The sequence below is a fragment of the Leucoraja erinacea genome, chromosome 36, assembly GCF_028641065.1.
Source record: "Leucoraja erinacea ecotype New England chromosome 36, Leri_hhj_1, whole genome shotgun sequence".
Lineage (NCBI taxonomy): Eukaryota > Metazoa > Chordata > Chondrichthyes > Rajiformes > Rajidae > Leucoraja > Leucoraja erinaceus.
In genome coordinates, this window is record NC_073412.1 from 10378850 (window position 1) to 10395246 (window position 16397).

A 16397-nucleotide genomic window follows, 5' to 3' on the forward strand; every position below is an offset into this window, starting at 1 on the left:
ATCGACGGTAAGCCCACCTAATATCTCTCAATGAGGACGGTATACATTGTATTGATGTCATTGGGTAGGAATGAATTTCAGATGCTGGTTTACACCGAAGATAGACACAAAATGCTGGAGTAATTCAGCGAGTTGCTTCTCTCCAGGGATACTGCCTGTCTCACTGGCAGTCTCATTTTGTGTCTATCTTTGATGTCATTGGGAGCAAGGCAGGTGAGGTGTTGGGTTTAATGTATTCGCCACAACCCCCAGCTGTTGGAGCGTGGAGTCAGTTGCTGTATGGGTATTACCATTGTGATTTCTCAAGTGGATTTGGTTCATACGGTTAGGTGATCGGTCAGTTTTGTGCTCAAGTAAATTGTTGTCAAATGTTTGAGTGTTGTCCTTGTTCTGCGCCCAAACAGTGACAGTCAAGTAGATGCGTAGAATGGTATGAGCAAAAAGAAGTCCATGAATACATTTCTTGTGTCGGAAGGAACTGCATTGATGCTGGTTTACACCGATGATAGGCACAAAATGCCACTGCTGTACACTTGTACTGTAATAGAGAAGCTGACCTTAGATGTATTGAAGTGCTTATGTGTAGTGATACATACTGAACTGTATACAAAAATGAATTTCACTGTACCCCGATACATGTGACAATAAAGTACCATTGACCCATTTTCACCAATTGGGGAGTAGTACCCGCAATAGATTTTCAGCAAAGGGCCAGAATTGGGTCAAGAATTTTTGAGACAAAGCAGATAATAAAGTCAATATTTCATTGGTGTCTTTTCACCACTCCATTCCCCCCCCCCCCCCCCCCCCCCCCCCCCCCCGGACTTCTTGTCCTGTTACTGTGTGAACTTTCTTGGTCAGCTTTAGCTTAGTGGAAACCCTCTTGCCTCTGAGTCCAGTCTTGTCCCAGGGTTTTGTCTGGCCTGTGGCCTAAGCAGCTACTTCAGGGTGGAATGCTGTCATGTCAAGGTAAGGGAAGCTCTGGGCTGAATCTTGCATTGAGACGGCAGCTTCCCTCTCAGTTGTATATGAAAGATCCTGCAGCAGGATTTAGATGAGCATGGAATTGCTTCCTCTGTCTTGGTCAGCATTTATTTGTTAACTAGTATTAATAAAAAGTTCAAATTATCGTTTGATCATGAGGGGTTCTGGCACCCCGCTGTGCGCTTTGGTTTGTGTGTTTCCTTTCATTGCAACAAACAGCACATTTTGAGGTTCTGTAGATGCAGGCTGTTTTACATTGCAACGACTTTGACAACTTTCTCCTTCTAACAGAATTAAAAAATATTATTATAATCTTGTGTTCGGCAATGATTGTGTTCTAGTTTCACTGCTTGCCTATAAAACAAATTAAGCCTCTGTCAGAACCTGTACGTTTAGCTTGGGACCCTGGATCCAGACCTCGGCAGCCTGTGAGCAGTCGGGTGTCTTTCTGCTGGGCTAACTCTTATCTAATGATTGCGTTGATTCAGGTTTCTCAGAGCAGATGAAATGGACTTGGTGTCTGATTGGATTTTTGCATCTCATGTTCTCCTTGTGACCATCTGCGTTTCCCCACGGGTGCTCCGGTTTCCTCCCACATTCCAAAGATGTGCGGGTTCGTAGGCTAACTGGTCAATGTAAATTGTCCGTCGTATGTAAGTGAGTAGTAGAAACTGGGGAGAGTTGATGAAAATGTGGAGAGAATTTGTTTCAATTTGTTTCAATCAGTTCAATGTAGGATTATTGCAAATGGTCGGTTGTTGGTTGGCATGGATTTGATGGGTTGAAAGGCCTGTTCATAAATTCAATAGGTTCTTAAGTTGCAGGAGCTGAATTAGGCCATTTGGCCCATCAAGTCTACTCTGTCATTCAATCATGGCTGATCTATCTTTCCCTCACAACCCCATTCTCCTGCCTTCTCCCTATAACCCTTGATACCCTTACTAATCAAGAACCTATCAATTTCCACCATAAAAATATCCCTTGGTCTCCACAGCCTTATGTGGCAATGAATTCTACAGGTTCACCACCCTCTGACTAAAGATGCTGCCTCTCTATCCTCTCTCAATCTCCATACCCAGATCCATTGAACTATTTACCTGTATATTTTTTGTGAGCATGTTTGGATGCATATTTGATTCTGTACATGAATAATGTAGGCTTCTCCAAATGAGGAGAACCCAACTAATACAGAACCCAAAGTGAAGGCAGTGCCATGAAACGTGCTTGGATAAAGTGAAGGCTTTAATGTCGAGGAACACTGTGTTGAATAATAATGACATCCAAGTTAGTGTCGAGAGAGGCAGATCCAAGAATGCCTTGTGGTGGAAGGAGCTGTTGATCATGGCAATAAGGAGCAGGGTTTGGCTGAAGTAAGCGAGACAGGAGAAACAAAAGCAGCCGAATTTAGAAGACAAATTTAGCCATGAAATGAAACGGCAATACTTGAGTTAGCAGACTCTAGCTCACATTTTCAAATTCTCAAATGACACGTGGATGGATTTTGAGAATTCATTGTTGCTGACATGAAAAATATGGTGTCTATGTTATAACATATTTCATTGACAACCTCCTGTGGAAGGTCAGTGAGGCTGAGGGGGACGTTTTCATTCTGCTTGCTTTCTAACCATTAGGCTAAGTGCTTATTTAAAGAGGCACAGACTACGGTCTACAAATGGTAATTAAACAGCTTGTGCTTGTTGGAGTGAAAAGAAATCAGCCAGTCCTTATTAATACTCACTCAATGACCCCTGTTAGATTAGAATGTTTAACAAGAGGAAGACCGTCAAGTTCAACACGTTTGAGGATGTTTAAAGTAAGCTGCTTTCAACAATGGTGAACTGCACTAAAATAAACACCCAAGAGAAGTGTTTTGTTGTTGGCAAACCGTGCTGAAACAAAATGATGCAGAAAAAGAATCCTTTGGATCTAGCACATTTGTTAAACTGCCAAAAATGGTTTTATTTTCTGATAAGCAGAGAATTGGCTATTCATCAGCTCTCCATCCATCCAACAACGCTGCCAGAAGTGAACAGAGAGATTGATCCAAAGTAGAATTAGGTCCTTAAACCAGCAGTCGATTGTAATTCAGCTCTGAAGGCAAAACACAGGATTGCTTTGCATAATGCTTGCAATGCTTGCAACTCCGACCCCAGGCGCATGTGGCAAGGAATCAAATCCATTGCCGATTACCAGAAAGTTAACACACCCCCCCTCCCCAGACAACGCCTCCCTTCCTGACGACCGGGACAACAAAACTCCAGCCATCAAAGTTGTTCCACCCCCGAATGAACAACCCCTCAGTCTCTCCACCTCTGCTGTACAAGATGCACTGAGCAAGATGAATGAGCACAAAACTGCCGGCCCTGATGGCATCCCCGGGCGGGTGCTCAGGGCATGTGCTGGACAACTATCCCTGGTCTTCACTGACATTTTCAATCTGTCACTGGCCCAGGGTGTTGTCCCCACTTGCCTCAAGACATCAACCATTGTGCCAGTGCCAACCATTGTGCCAGTGCCCAAACAATCAGCTACAGGGAGTCCCAACGATTTCTGCCCAGTGGCACTCACCCCTGTCATTGCAAAGTGCTTTGAGCGGCTGATCTTGGCTCACCTCAAAGCCAGCCTCCCGCCCCCCACTGGACCCCCATCAGTTTGCCTACCGGACCAACATGTCTACAGAGGACGCCATATCGGCGGCCCTACACTCTGCCCTGACCCACCTGGACAACAATAACACCTACATCAGGATGCTGTTCATTGATTTCAGCTCCGCCTTTAACACTGTCATCCCCGCTAGCTTGATCACCAAACTCAGCGGACTTGGCATCTCCACCTCCCTCTGCAATTGGACATTGGATTTCCTCACCAACAGACCACAGTCTGTTAGGGTCAACAACCTCACCTCCTCCACTATAACACTGAACACCGGCGTGCCTCAGGGCTGTGTGCTCAGCCCTCTCCTCTACTCCCTCTTCACCCATGACTGCATCCCTAAGAATGGCTCCAACGCCATCATTAAATTTGCTGACGACACCACGTTGGTAGGACTGATCAGTGACAACGACGAGTCAGCCTACAGGAAGGAGGTCCAGCACCTGACAGCCTGGTGTGCCAACAATAACCTCGTCCTCAACTCCAAGAAGACGAAGGAAATTATTGTTGACTTCAGGAAGATCAGAGGGGGCAGACATACCCCCATCCATATAAACGGGACTGAGGTGGAGCGCGTCTCCAACTACAAATTCCTCGGGGTACACATCTCGGAGGATCTGTCCTGGTCCCTCAACACCTCCAAGCTGATCAAAAAGGCGCAGCAGCGCCTTTACTTCCTGAGGAGGCTCAAGAAAGCTCACCTGTCCCCCCCCAGATCCTGACCATCTTTTACCGCTGGACAGGAAGGCACTACAATGGGTGGTGAAAACCGCTCAGTACATCATCGGTGCCCTGCTCCCTGCCATAGATGCCCTCCACCGAAAACGGTGTTTGAGACGGGCCGGGAAGATCATCAAAGACCCCTCCCACCCCAACCATGGACTGTTTGCCCTCCTCCCATCAGGGAGGCGGTACAGGAGCCTCGGGTCTCGTACTAGTAGGATGAGGAACAGCTTCTACAACAACACTATCACACTGCTGAACTCGGAGTCCCGCCGATAGATTTCTCCAGTCTCTCCGTCCACATTGTTTGCTTACTCTGTATTTTTATTTCTATATTGCACTACAGGTGCACAACCTTTTATCCGAAAGCCTTGGGACCAGACACTTGTCGGATTTCGGACATTTTCGGATTTCCGAATGGAAGATTTTTAGCGTAGATTAGGTAGGTAGCGCGGGCGGCTTGAAAAGTCTGGAGCGGCTGCCTCCTCCCCGGAGATCGGGAGAATCATTGTAAATCATTGCATAAATGTTAGTCAGTTAGTTTGGAGGGATTTGGTGGTGGCGGAGAAGGGGTGAAGGGGGAAACTTTAATTCTTAGTCCCCTACCTGGTCGGCGACTCCCAACCTCGCGGAGCTGGGGGCTCCGTCCGGCCGCGGGCGGCGCCGGTTGGAGCTCCGACCCCGGCAACTCTACCCCTGGCTGCGCGGCTCCAAATCCAGCGACGCTCCGCGAATGTTGGAAGAAGGCGGCCACAGCGCTCCGGAGCTTGCCGCACGGCGACCCAGTAAGGCATTGCCCGCTTCCCGCTGGTATCCCAGCGCTGCGACGACGCCGACTCCCAACATTGGGCGGGCGTCCGGTCGCGGGTGGCGCTGGGTTTGGAGCGCCTCGCAGCCAGGGGTAGAGTTGCCGGGGTCGGAGCTACAACCGGCGCAGCCCGCAGCCCCACCGGCCACAGCGCTGCGGAGCTTACTCCCATGGCGACCCGGTAAGGCATTGACCGCTCCCCCTCCTCTCTCGACCAGGTAGGGGATAAGAATTAAAGTTTACCCTTCACCCCCCCCCCCCTGCTGACACATAAAAGCCCTCCAAACTAAACTGACTAACATTTAAGCAATGATTTACAGATGTTGTTAAGTGTCTCCCCGGTCTCCGGGGAGGAGGCAGCCGCTACAGTAGTACAGACCTGGGTTGACCGTGGGTCGTTTCGGGTCAAGTTTGGCGCCAAACGCGAGCTTTGGTGTGCAGACGACATCTGGAAAAAATGGCCGGTTTTCGGAGTTTTTCGGTTTCCGGATCACCGGATAAAAGGTTGTGCACCTGTATTACTACAAACTGACGCTAAACTGCATTTCGTTGTACCCATACTTGTATTTGTGCAATGACATTAAAGTTGAATTGAATTGAATGTGCACAGAAAGTGATAGGGTGGGAGTAGTTGTGAAGTGTGCACATTTCTAGTCCTGCATCACATTTTAAATATGTAGGAAGGAACTGTAGATGCTGGTTTACACCGAAGATACGGACACCAAATGCTGGAGAAAGTCAGCGGGACAGACAGCAACTCTGGATAGAAGGAATAGATGACGTTTTGGGTGAGACCTGAAGAAGGGTTCCATCTATCCAGAGATGCTGCCACTCCCGCTCAGTTACTCCAGCATTTGGTGTCACGGTTTAAATATTTGCTGTGGAGGCGTTGCAGTCCTTGTGAAGGGGAAGAGTAGAGTGGCTGTTTGGAGCAGCTGTGGGGAGTAGTGTTCTGATAGTTGTTCAGATCTGCTTTGGGAATGGTGTAACATGATATGTCTGGTTCTGCTCTAGGGTGGTATGTTAGCTGATAGGACCCGCTCATGGGGGCCTTGGACATAAGTATCTCCTCAACTCTTGGGTTCACAGATGCTATTTCTAATTCAGCTGACATCCTGCCTGATTGAAATAGATGTGAATTTAAGGGATGTTCCTCAGACAAGAGCAAAATGGTCACCACGGGAACATATTTCAAGTATTGTAAAAGAATAAGCTCCGTTATGTTAATTACCTTCACCGCATCCATTCTCTTTCCTGACGACTTTTTGCTCTTCTCACTACAAAACAATGCTCTGATTGTGCCTGCCCAGAGCTCACTTCAAATAACGGCAACACACTCGTAGAGTCAATGACAAATATGTTTGATTATACCCCTACCTTGTCAGGACATTGAACGGCTGCAACACTAATGGGGCTGTCCCACTGTACGAGCTAATTCAAGAGTTCTCCCGAGTTTCCCCTGATTCGAACTCTGAGAATTACGGTAATAGCCGCTCGTAGGTACTCGGGGCTCTCGTGGACATTTTTCAACATGTTGAAAAATCTTCACGAGTCTTTACGAGCTAACCGCGTTTCACGAGTACCTGCCGTTAGCGTTACGAGCTGCTAAGAGACGTCTCGAGTTCTGACGTACCTGCAACGTACATTCTACGTACTTACCACAAGTTTGATTTTGTTTTAAACTCGGGAGAGCTCTTGAATTCGCTCGTACAGTGGGACGGGCCCTTAAGAATCTTAAGTCTGTTATTGTGCTCCAGAATATGCAAGATTTATTCTCTCCGCTCCTGAGCAAACTTTAATAAGTTCATATTTAACCATTTGGTTCATATTTAACCAATCTGACAGGAGTTACCTCTGATTCAAGCCCTCCTTGGTGGAATATTATGTTTGGATCTGTAATATGTTAGCCTACTTCCCGCTTTTCTACCTTTAGAGTGTCCTGGTGTTGGGCTTTCAATTTGCTTCAGGTGTTTGAGTCACCACTAAGGTCGGGCAGAGCAGCACTGTGAGTCTTGCATGTACCCAGTTCGCCAATGTAGCAACATGTTCTTTTAGATTTTGTTTTAGAGATACAGGCCCTTCAGCCCACCTGCGTTGATCAGCAATCCCCACACACTAACGCTATCCTACACACGCTGGGGACAATTTACAATTTTATCAACCAATTAGCCTACAGACCTGTATGACTGGAGTGTGGGAGAAACCACACAGGGTCACAGGAAGAACGTACAAACTCCGTACAGACAGCACCCGTAGTCAGGATGGAACTTGGGTCTCTGGCGCTGTGAGGCAGCAGCTCGACCGCTGTGTCACTGTGCCGCCCCACACACGTTGAAATATGCCCTTCTGAACAAGGAGTTAGCAAAAATAGTCTTTATATTGGCATCAGCACTATGAATCACCTGCTCTAATTTAAAAAATCAATCTTTCTAAAATAAAAGGGTCAAGATAACACAAATTGAGAAAAGTGATCTTTTTTATTTTGATGGCCTCTTGAAAGAAAAGGTTTTAAGTCATCACATTTCAGTTAGTTGTAGTTTTAAGTTTCCCTTGGGAAATGCTGGATGACCAAGAGTGCGATCGTTTTGTGGAAGCAGCTGAAAAAATATAGTTAGTTTCATTTAGTTCAGATGAATAGCCTGAGAGATCCAGAGGAGGACCTTGTGGCCCGTGGAGCTGCACACGTTACCTCCACGGACTTGAATCTGAAACCTTTTCTGATGCAGCAAGGCTGTATTTGCAGCTGCCAGCTGGAAGCACAAATCCAAATATGGCTGTCTGGACGATGCCTCTCACAGGCTATTCAACTCAACTCAAACAAAGCTCTGATAGCCCATTATCTGTATATTTGCACTTTATCGGTTTTATTTATTCATGTGTGTGTATATTTATACAATGGCATATGGACACACTGATTTGTTCTGTTTTCATGCCTTCTATATTCTGTTGTGCTGAAGCAAAGCAAGAATTTAATTGTCCTATCTGGAACACATGACAATAAAATCTCTTGAATCTTGACATCAGCGTGGCCTTTCCCATCGATTTATCTGGTGGCCATTCTCTGTCTTGGAATAGTTGGCCTGAGGAGAAGCTGCCCTTTGATCGACTCCTTGTGGCAGCTGAGGCACTTTCAGCTGAAGAGCTGTTCAAAGGCACACGTCCTCCCATGGAAGAAAATAAAAAGGACGGTATCTAGGGACTGGAAGCTGCAGAATTCAGACATTTTCTGTGGCGATTATCAGACACCATTAGGTCATGATCTCTGGCTTGTCCGCTGCAGACACCTTGTTGTCTGGGTGTTGGTGGATTGTTCTTGTCTATCCATTGACTGCTGATTCCACCACCAGGCTGTGTATCTTTAAATGACAGTACCAAGGTTATAACTGCTACACACTGCTGTTACCAGGCATCAGAACCAAAGATCCGATATCATATATCTTTGATCAGAACCATCCTACCACAACTAGGGAGCAGTCCTGAACTACGATCTACCTCATTGGAGACCCTCGCACTAATGTTGAATGGACTTTACTGGCTTTATCTTGCACTAAACGTTATTCCCTTTATTATGTATCTGTACATTGTGAATGGCTCGATTATAATCATGTATTGTCTTTCCACCGACTCGTTAGCATGCAACAAAAGCTTTCCCCAGACCTAGGTACAGGTGACAATAAACTGAACTAAACACTAATATAGACCCAAAGAAATGAGATCTTTTGATGTTGATTTCAATCATTTGCCCTGTCTGTCTCAGGATTGCTCATCCTACATTCTCCATGGCCTGGAAAATCCATCTGATAAGCATCCTGGACATGGTTTTTGTGGGAATAATGGGATCTGGGAATTATGTTTTTTATCAGTCCCAGTTGTAATTCAGTGGGTTTATCTAATCGCCTCTGAGACAGACTGGTGAGTGATTGGATCTAAATGAATGGGTTTGGATGTACACGCTGCAGCAGAAAGTGAGATTCTCGCATGGTTGATGCTGTCTTTGGAGGTGATTCACTGGCTTAGTTCTGCACACAGGACAATAAATCATTTTTCTTTCCTGGGTCTCTTGCATTATCGGTGACTCGTGGGTCATGTCAGTTACAATGCTTGCTTAGGATCTAGTCCTGACCGACAGAATGGCACTGAACATGTATAGGCTCAGCCTTTTGCATTTAAAGTGTGGTGATCTACCTGTATATGTGGAATGCAAAACCGATCTAACGTCGAGTGACTACATCAATTAATTCTAATTCATACCTTGTAGGACGTGTGATGGTCTGTAAATCTGGGTATGTGATCTGGTGCTGTTCAAGGATGTTGCTTTGCGTCCCTGGATGCTGCCTACCTCCTCTTGTGTGAGTCTATCTGCTATACCGTGCCTCTCAGGAGAAAGAAAGCAGGAGTGTGAAACTCTGCAGCCACTCGCTTGCGAACACCACTTTGAAGCAAGTAAATGAGAGGACTGGTCTCCTCCATTGTCATAGTGCAACTAATCACAAATTGGAGGAACAGCATCTCATATTTCCCTTGGACAGCTTACAGCCCAGATGTATGAATATTGATTTCTCTCACTTCTCACTTGCATTCCCCCTCTCTCTCTCTCTCTCTCTCTCTCTCGCTCTCTCTATACCCCCCCCACTGTCACACTAGCTTCTCATTTTCAACCCACAAACAGCTTACAATGGCCAGTTTCCTTTATCAGTTATCTTTTTTGCATGTCTTTCATTTGTTGTGCTTTATCTCCCCACGTCACCATCTATATCTCTCGTTTCCCTTATCTCTAACCAGTCTGAAGAAGGGTGTCGACCTGAAATGTCACCCATTCCTTCTCTCCAGAGATACTGCCTGTCCCGCTGAGTTATTGTGAGTTTGTGACTATCTTCGGTGTAAACCAGCATCTGCAGTTCCTTCTTATACAAGACACTGCAGATGCTGTTTTGAACCAAAGATAGACACAGATAAAGCTGGAGTAACTCATCTCTGGAGAAAAGGAATAGGTGACATTTTGGGTCGAGATACATTTTCAGACAGGAATCCTTGGCTTCACCGATCGCCAAACATTTATTTACAATGTGCATTTGGTGTCTGGCTCAGAGTTGGCTTCAGCGCAGAAAGTCAAACACTCCTCTTTCCTCCTCATAGTTTTAACACATTTATTTTGCCAATATGAACTATAGTTGGAACGGCAGATATTTAGAGAAAGACTGCCCATGGAAAAAGTGAACATTATCTGGACGGCTCATCATGTTGAGTGAAGAGATTGTTATTAAGGAATCGTGCAATCTTTCCTTACAACCTTTCATGCAATTGTTCTGAAGAACTCTGCTGTCTTCATACTTTGCAAATCAATACAGAGGAAAATCGAAAGCAAACTATATACACAGATTAATTTCAAATTAAGAGTGTCCTCTAGACGATGTTCTTCAATTGATTGTAGTGCTTGCAGGCTGTGTTTATTGCTCATCTAGTTTTAATGGATGTCTTCAATCCCAGGGAACTGCCAGTGAGGCATAATGAAGATTACCCATCCCATCTTTCTCTGTGAGACATTATTTCTGTAATTACATTAACAACTAAGCAGGTTGATTGCAGAGCCTTAAAACTTAACTACGCAGCATGGGAATAGAGGCATGTGTAGACCAGACCAAGATACTAGCACCTCAGCCGTGCGTGTCCCGAGCCTACCCTATTTAAGTTTAGTTTTTACTTTAGTTTAGAGATACAGGCCCTTTGGCCCATCGAGTCTGTACTGACCAGCGATCCTCACACATTTACACCATTCTACACACACTAGGGACAATTATACATTTATATACCAAGCCAATTAGCCTACAAACTTGTACCTCTTTGGAGTGTGGGAGGGAAGAACTCTGAAAACCCACACAGGTCACTGAGAGAACGTACAAACTTTGTATAGACAAGCACCCCCCTAATCCGGATCGAATCCAGGTCTCTGGTGCTGTAAGGCAGTCGCTCGACCGCTACACAACCATGCCGCCCCGTACAGCAATTGAAGTTGCTATATTTTAGATTAGTCCAATTTCCTGACCTCTTCCTGATGATCCGCTGGGTAAACCATTGTCTCTGATCTCTTCTCTCTTGCTTTGTGACAAAGGGCTATGATTTGAAATACCATTGTGGGACCGTTACCTAATGTTCTATGCCTTTGTTTATCTGTATTGTATCTTTGCATTCATCTTTTTTTCTGCTGCTTCCTGCAAGTTCACAATCCACAAAATGATGTTTATTCTCAATAAGTATCATTTAAACAGTGTTAACTTTCCCTTTCACTAGGGTGGAAAATGCAGTTGATTTATTACTGTGAGGAATAAAATAGGCTCTGAACACAAACTAGGTCACATCATTTGACACACTTCCTTGCCTTTTTCTAGTTTGTTTTACTATCTTATTCTTAATCCATATTTTCTCCTTGATCTCATTGTCTGAATCCTTAAACAAATCCTTTTGCTGGGCTTTCAGGGCTGTAAGTACAATACATTATTTGAATAATAAATTGAGGTTAGTCTGTAAATACCTGAACATAGTTTAGTTTAGAGATATAGCATGGAAACAGGCCCTTTGGCCCACCGAGTCCACACCGACAATCGATCACCTCTTCACACTAGCTCTGTTATCCCACTGTCACATCCACTCCCTACACACTGGGGGCAATTTACAGTGGCCTACAAACCTGCATGTCTTTGGGATGTGGGAGGAGATCGGAGCACCCGAAGGAAACCCACTTAGTCACAGGGAGAGTGTAGATTAATGTAGGTTATTATTAATGTCACATGAACCGAGGTACAGTGAAAAGCTATTTTGTTGCATGTTATTCATTTTTTTTTTTAAATTATTATTTATTTTTTTAATTTTATTTTTATGGGCGCCTTTCAAGAGTCTCAAGGACACCTTACAAAAATTTAGCAGGTAGAGGAAAAACATGTAAGGGGAATAAAATACATAGTAGAGACATGACTAGTACACAAAGTAAATACAGAATTCAATACAAAACATAGTATGAGGCAATTGATGCACAGATGAAAAGGGAGGGGGACGTGGGGCTAAGGATAGGCAGAGGTGAAGAGATGGGTCATGAGGCGGGACTGGAAGATGGTGAGGGACACGGAATTGCGGATCAGTTGGGGGAGGGAGTTCCAGAGCATGGGAGCTGCCCAGGAGAAGGCTCTGTCCCCAAAACTGCGGTCTGTTATGTAGTCTGTGTAAAGACTTGAAGTTTGTAATAAATTGAAACTGGAACTATTTTAAGAAGTGAGATAGACACAAAATGCTGGAGTAACTCAGTGGGCCAGGCAGCATCTCTGGGCGGATGGAATGGGTGACGTTTCAGTTCGAAGCCCATCTTCGACTATACATGATTACAATTAAGCCGTCTACAGATGCAGGAATAAAGGGAATAAAATTTAGTGCCAGATAAAGTCCAATAAAATCCAATTAAGGATAATCTGAGGGTCTCCTGTGATGTAGATGGTAGCTCAGGACTGCTCTCCAGTTGGTGATAGGATGGTTACAAACTATACATGAGATCAGGATGACGACAGTTTGAGAAGTGTGCCAGATAAGCCAAGGAGCTGCAGAAGTTGGAATCCAGAGCAAAACACAGTGTTGGAGTAAAGCCACTCCTTCATTTGTATCTGTGTTAGATCTCTAGAGCAGTGTATAATTGAAAAGGAAACTCTTGCATTTATCAAGACTGCATTGCTTGTTCATCTCACAGCTAGGGTATTATCTTGAGGCTCTCTGTCACCCTGGGGATTTTCTGGCTTTTTAGCCAGCGTTCTTTCCACAACCATGGTCAATAAAAAAAGGTTCTATATGTGAGAAATGGTATTTGGCCCCTTGTGGCTGAAATCTAAGATCTCATTGCTTTGGAAGGGAAACTTACCAAATAGTGGTACTTTGCCACTTTTGTTTCACTGCACATCTCGTATGTGTATGTGACGAATAAACTTGACTTGACTTGACTTGACTAGTGAAAGGCCTGGATTGATTGGATACAGAGAGGATGTTTCCACAAGTGGAAGAGAATAGGAACAGAATAAAAGGACGCACCTTTAGAAAGGAGATGAGGAGGAATTTGTTTAGTCTGAATATGGTGAATCTATGGAATTCATTGACACAGATGGATGTGTAAGCCAGGTCATTGCGTATTTTTAAGGCAGATGTTAACAGAATCTTGATTAGTAAGAGTGTCAAGGGTTTTGGGGAGGAGGCAGGAGAATGGGGTTGAGAGGGAAGGTTAGATCAGCCATGATTGAATGGCAGAGTAGACTTGATGGGCCTAATGGCCTAATTCTGCTCCTGTAGCATATGAACATATGTAGCATAAGAGAAGGTTCTCTGTGTGAGAAATATTGGCGTGCATTTACAAGCCAACACCGTTGTGCAATGTTCTTGAGCGGTCTTTACCACTGGGACCATGGGTTGTAATAGCAGCTGAGGCCTTGCTGCTTTTGGACTTCACGCATCAATCTGTAATTCCCAGCCACATTCACTGACTCGACGCTGGCTGAGAAGGATTCATTATAGTTTTGTGTTTCATCTGGCACTATTTTTTGGCTATTCTGATGCTTTTTCTGGATTATAGCTTTTGTCAGTTAATTAGTGGTGCAGATCATTTGATTCATTTTGGTGAGTGTGCTTATTGATTTCATCCCCTTCAGTGACAAAGCCCAGATGTGGATTCATTATTGTATAAACCAGAAAAGAGACAAACTGCACTCATTTAATTTAGCGTAGGCTCTGCACAGACTTATTTTGGTTCCAGTGGTTATTTTGGATCAGTGAACTGGTTCAGGCTGTCCTTTGCCTGACATTTGGCAGTGTAAGGTCATTCTGGTTTTAAAACATCGCTTGGGATAGAGAATGGAAAACACTAATAATGGAGAGAAAGCTGGCATTCGTGGTTACTGCCTGCTTCACAGAATGGTAGAACACTCTTGCTGCTTCTGTGCTTTTTTTTGTCCAGACCTTGACTGAGGTAAGTTATTTCTTGTTATGAGACACGGATATTTCTTGGGCCAATTAATCAGACATTGAGGTTGGAGGGCAGAGGGCAAACTCCAGGATTATCCTGAAGATAGACACAAAATGTTGGAGTTACTCAGTGGGTCGGGCAGCATCTTTGGAGACAAGGAATGGGTGACATTTTGGGTCGAAACCCTTCTTCAGACTATGAGTTGGGGAAGAGGGAAAGGGTTATCTTGGTGCCTTCAAAATACAAAAAATAATTTTTGCCGTGAGCAGTTCTGACAAGTTTAGAAAGAAAAATAACCGTTATTGTAAAAAATAAATTGGAGATGGAGGAGAAAAAGGTGAAGGATTAATCCAGTCAGTCTATTCCCTTTCTAATTAGTCTAAGTTGCATGACCATCAATGAATGGTCATGCCCCATGGAGATAGCCTAATGGGTTGTTGCTGGTAGTTGAATGAAGAAACTTCCAAGAATGCACCTGCCCAGAATTGTGAGAGTTTAATTGATGCATAAGGCACTTCTGTAGGAATGTTGAAACATTGAGCCCAGGTTACTCTGCCCTTCAGCCAGACTCCACAGTAGGTGTTGATTGAGGTGTGAATGTAGATGTGACACCGAACGCAAAGTGTGTCCAGTCCTGAAGAGGAGATGAACTTGCTTTGTTTTCACCCACGCTCTGCTCACGTAGTTCCATTCAGTGGATGGTCTGGAGGATTTATATACGGTGTAAAGTGGATGGGAGACCGTCTGAAGAAGGGTCTCAACCAGAAAAGTCACCCTTTCCTTCTCTCCAGAGATGCTACCTGACCTGCTGGGTTACTACAGCATTTTGTGTCTTTCTTTGGAAGGGAGGAAACTTTGCTATCTTGTTTCCTTAATTAATCTTTATTTCGAAAAAAGTTCTTACTACCTTCGGTATTTACCCAAACGAAAAAGCTTTTATCTTTCTATTTGAAATAATATTTTTAGATACCTCGCACTTCGGTAAAGAATCCCACCAATAACTGAAAGGAGCATTTATTAACAGAGATGTTTAAGGCTGGTATCATTTATTATTTGTCACGTGTGTCGATGAGTGCAAAGCTTTGTTTGAATGCTATCCAGTCAAATCATACAATATATGAGTACAATCAAGCTAAACGCAAGTACAGTAGACGTAGTGTGCATGAGTACAGTCAATGCACATGTACTGCGGGTAGTGTCAAGAAAAAAAAATCCCAGTTCAGTTTAGTTTATTGTCACGTGTTCAGTTTAGTTTATTATTACAGTGAAAAGCTTAACCAGTCAGCGGAAAGACAATACATGATTACAGTCGATCCATTTACAGTGAATAGATACATGACAAGGGAATAACGAGATAGATTGAAAATATATCCTTAGCATATGAGTATTTCATTCAAGAGTCTGATCACAGTTCTTGAACCTCGTGTTACAAGCTTCTGATGTTGGTGAGGTATTCTGTTTATAATCTGCATGTGATGGTTTCCACTTGATGGATCATGAACAGAGGTGATAACAGATGTGATCAGTACAATGAAGGCCTGTGATGATCTCTGGAGTATTCACTGCTACGCAGCTCTTGCAAGACAGCTAATCCGTTACTAACGTGCAGCCATGCTGGTTTCAGCCATTGTGTAACATTGGTGGGAAATTAAAACCATGATCATAAAAATAAGATGGTCAGTAAAAGGATGTAACTCACTACCACAGGTGCATAGAAGGGGAAGCTCGATGGGGGCAGGTGGATGGGGGGGGGGGGGGGGGGGGTGGGGTGGGGGGGCTGTTTGATGCACAAAACATCAAATTAGTGAGCGCTCCAAGGCTTGTTTTGGTCTTCTTACATTTTATCCAGTTGCTTATTTAGATCTGCGCAGATTTGTTCAGGAACTTGGTAACTGCATGATAGATCCTGTTCACAATCTCCCAGTGGTTGATATTGCTGTCTCTGCGCACTGGTAATTCTGGTGACGCTGCTTATATGTTGCCATTCCACATTCCCATCACACATTTTGCTGAATGTTTAAGAAGGAACTGCAGATGCTGGAAAATCGGAGGTAGACAAAAAAGCTGGAGAAACTCAGCAGGTGCAGCAGCATCTACGGAGCAAAGGAAATAGGCAACGTTTCGGGCCGAAACCCTTGGGTTTAGGCCCGAAACGTTGCCTATCTCCTATTTTCTGTTTCCTATTGCCTATTTCCTTCGCTCCATAGATGCTGCTGCACCCGCTGAGTTTCTCCACCATTT

General features: G+C 44.4%; 1 protein-coding gene across 1 annotated transcript in view; it reads left to right on the plus strand.

Moving 5' to 3' along the window:
* The window catches only part of LOC129713546 (zinc finger protein 609-like), a 183494-nt gene that overhangs the window by 19441 nt on the left and 147656 nt on the right, over positions 1 to 16397 (plus strand).